The following is a 4,213-nucleotide window of genomic DNA, read 5'->3' on the forward strand; positions in this document are numbered from 1 at the left end:
CAGAACATGGAAGCAGCATAAGTGTCCATCGACAGATGAATGGATAAAGAAGATGTGACACATATATACAATGGAATATTACTCAGCCATAAAAAGAAACGAAATTGAGTTATTTGTAGTGAGGTGGTTGGACCTAGAGTCTGTCATACAGAGAGAAGTAAGTCAGAAAGAGAAAAACAAATACCGTATGCTAACACATATATATGGAATCTAAAAAAAAAAAGGTTCTGAAAAACCTAGGGGCAGGACAGAAATAAAGATGCAGACGTCGAGAATGGACTTGAGGACACGGGGAGGGGGAAGTGTAAGCTGGGATGGAGTGAGAGAGTGGCATGGACATATATACACTACCAAATGTAAAATAGAGAGCTGGTAAGAAGCAGCCACATAGCATGGGGAGATCAGCTCGGTGCTTTGTGACCACCTAGAGGGGTGGGATAGGGAGGGTGGGAAGGAGACATAAGAGGGAGGAGATATGGGGATATATGTACAGCTGATTCATTTTGTTATAAAGCAGAAACTAACACACCATTGTAAAGCAATTATACTCCAATGAAGATGTTAAAAAGAAAAAAAAAGAAATTTATGGGAGAAACAGCAATGGAAGCAGGGGCACAACTGTCTCTTGGGCCCGTACTTTATATATCTTCTCTTACTCCCATTATGTTCTGCTCCTTATTCTTTTCTTTCACATTCAGAAAGAATTTACTGAACTCATCTAACGTAATTTAATTTTCTGAAGCACCCAATTCTCTCCCTGTATTACAGTTTAGAATTTTGCAATTGTGATTTTCATCTTCATATAGACTTTTCTAGTCTTAAAATTGCATTTTCTTCGTGTCTGTTTTATCTAGCTCCATGTGTACAAGATATCGTTTACCTTTTGAAAACAATTTTATTGTGTTTTTTTCCCTTATTTACAAAAGGCAAGACATCTTCACATTAGGAAAAACTAGAAAGAACAGATAGGCAAAATGAAGAAAATAAAAATAGTCTTAATTGCGCACTTCAAAGATAATCAATGTATGCCAGTGGGATCCTAAGTTTTGTGCCCTTTTATTGCCTGTCTTCTTTCACTTAAAATACATCACAAAAATCTTTCCATATGAATGTTTATCTCCAATGTCTTTTAAAGCTGGGTAATATTTGCATGTGTATGCTGTCAGTTCAAGCAGTTTCTTATTTTCCTATTTACCCCTGAAGTGCTGTGGTTTCCTATGGGTCTTTTTTTTTTTTTTTCTGTATGCAATGTCCTTGAAGGGGTTCATCTCTTCTTATGACTTTAAAGATCACTTAAAATATACATATATGGGACTTCCCTGGTGGTCCAGTGGTTAAGACTCCGCGCTCACAATGCAGGGGGCCTGGGTTCGATCCCTGGTCAGGGAACTAGATCCCGCATGCTGCAACTAGAAGATCCCGCAGGCCACAACGAAGATCCGCACGTGGCAACGAAGATCCCACGTGCCACAACCAAGACCCAGCGCAACGTACGTATATATGTACAACTGAATCACTCTGCTGTATACCTGAAACTAACACAACATTGTTAATCAGCTATACTCCAATATAAAATAAAAATTAAAAAATAAATAAATGATGCAATCGCAAAACTGTGCCTTTAGCCCAAACCTTTTTCTACTTAACTTCAGACTCAGGTTTAGCTATATGCCTAACAGATCCATCCAGATATCCTTTCTCAAGTGTTAGTGTACGTTAGCATCACCTGGAAGCTTGTTCAAACACAGATTTCTGGGCCCTGCCACCAGGAGGTCTGACTCCTAGACATCTGATATCGAGCCCAAAGATTTGCTCTCCTAGCAAGTTCCTGAGTGATGCTGCTGTTGCCCTGGGAACCACGCTTTGAGAACCACTGCTCTACAGACACCTCAAATTCAGAATATTTCAAACAGTAATCATCCTCTTTACCCCCAATGCTCCTCACCCTTGCTTTTACCATTTTTGTTGCAGTATGAAATTCATATAGAAACATGGCCATATCATACATTTTTCATAAAATGAACACTCATGTGTAACCAGCACCTACGTCAAGAAACAGAACATCGCCAGTGGCCCCCAAAGTGGCTTCACGGCCCATCTTGCCAAAGTGGTTTCAGACACCCTTCTACCAAAATGGTTTCAGACACCATAGACTGGTTTTGCCTAGCTCTGTGCTTGTATAACCTGAATCATACAGTATGTGCTTCTTTGTATCTGGCTTCCTTCTCTCGACTTCATTATTGCATATGGTGTCAACTTCATCCTTGTGTCTGTCGGGCACACAACAAGAAAGGTTAGCACATGCTAGCCTCCCCTTTCTCACCACTCTCACATCTAATCTATGAACAGGTCTACTGACTATAACTCCTAGTTATATTTTCAACGCATCCCTAAAATTAAAGACTCAAAAAAAGGTTCTAATCACCTCTCATGGAAACTATTAACATATTTTCTCAATTGGTTTCCTTGTCTCTTTTCTCTTGGTCCCTCCACTTTGGTGTCAATTTGGTCATTTAAAATGAATGACATGCTTCCTGACTTAAAAGTGAAACATCAGGAACCAAGTTTCCAAATACCACCATCTGTTTTCCTTTCTTCCTGCAATTTCCCTCTTTCTCACTGCAACTGAGGATGTTCCTGATGGCAGAAAATAGTCAGTTACAAGCCTAAAACTTTACAGTTCTCTTCTGTTACTACTCAGAAGAACTAACCCATTCCCCTTAGTTCCAGTTGAAAAGGAAATTCCTGGAGAAGGATGTTGATTGGTCCAGTCGGGGTCAGGTGCCCAACCCTGGATAGCCAGGGTGGATCCAGGCCAGAAAGCACAGGCATGGCCATGGGAGACCCACATAATGAATGACATCTCCAAGGCCTTTAACCACACACGGGGTCCTATACAATCCATGTAAGCGGAGTTCTAGAAAGCTGAATTTGAGTGGAGAGAGGGAAAACAAAGTCCAAAAATAGAAAGATGAAAAAAAGACTTGAGTCATCAGATCTAAAAGGTCCTGGACAGGAATATTGAAACCACACATTAGTCATATCATATTGACATTTCCAAATACCAAGAATAAATGACAAGTGAACCAGAAGAGCACTGGACTAAATACTAGAAGATGAAGAAATGTTCACAGAGTTAAAAGGAAACAGAAATTTTCTCTTAGAATTCTGTACTCAGACAAACTGGTGTGCAAACAAGAGGGAGAAAGTATAACATTTGTGGACATTTAAAGATTTTAAAAAATGTACCACCTATGCCCATTTTCTGGAAAAAACATCTTTTTTAAGTCCTAGGGAAAATCATTTAGTCAATCACTCCAACGACAGCAACAACAAAAAAGACTCTGAAAGCAGGGCTCAAGAGAGGAAAACTTAACATACAAAAATGAGCAATATAACTGCTAAAATATATAACTAAACCTAAACAACTGTGGTTAATGGAGTTGTGAAGTTTAATGCTGTTATTTAGAAAGGAACCTTAAAGTCAAAGATATTACGTCAAAGTAAACTGAAACTAGAACTCTAGGTTATTAAAATAATTGGGAGAAGGGCAGGTAGAAGGTAAATAAAAACATATTCATGTCCTTTTATTTTTTAAGGAATGGACAGTGTTACAAACGCTGTTAAATTCTGGGTGTTCAAAGACAAAGCTAAATTCCCATACATGTGCTACAAAGCTAAAATCAAATCAGCAAACTATAGCCCAAGAGCTAGCTGGCTGTCTTTGTAAGTCCAGTTTTATTAGATCCTGGGCTGGGGTTAGGACGAGGCAAAGTGTGCAGTGCAGATTTCTGTGTTTATTTAAATTTTTGATGTTATTCGTCATGGACTTTTTGCATTAATTTTGATTTTTTTAATATATTGCATGAAAATATCCTTCATCTTGATTACTGGGTTTTTTGGTGCCCTCTGAAATTTTACATTCAAGGCCTCTCACTCAGCTCACTCTAATCCTAGCTCTGCATCAAAACTATTTGAAGAAATAAATAAAAAAGAGAAACTTGGTCAATCCCTTAAAAACCACTAAAGAGGGGCTTCCCTGGTGGCGCAGTGGTTGAGAATCTGCCTGCTAATGCAGGGGACACGGGTTCGAGCCCTGGTCTGGGAGGATCCCACATGCCACGGAGCAACTGGGCCCGTGAGCCACAATTACTGAGCCTGCGTGTCTGGAGCCTGTGCTCCGCAACAAGAGAGGCCACGATAGTGAGAGGCC

General features: G+C 39.6%; 1 non-coding gene across 1 annotated transcript; it reads left to right on the top strand.

Moving 5' to 3' along the window:
* The first annotated feature begins 1,316 nt into the window (after positions 1-1,316).
* On the top strand, positions 1,317-1,389 carry TRNAV-CAC (transfer RNA valine (anticodon CAC)). Its single transcript has one exon. It is a non-coding gene; the product is annotated as a tRNA-Val (tRNA).
* The last annotated feature ends 2,824 nt before the right edge of the window (positions 1,390-4,213 follow it).

This window comes from Balaenoptera ricei, chromosome 9 (genome assembly GCF_028023285.1).
Source record: "Balaenoptera ricei isolate mBalRic1 chromosome 9, mBalRic1.hap2, whole genome shotgun sequence".
NCBI lineage: Eukaryota > Metazoa > Chordata > Mammalia > Artiodactyla > Balaenopteridae > Balaenoptera > Balaenoptera ricei.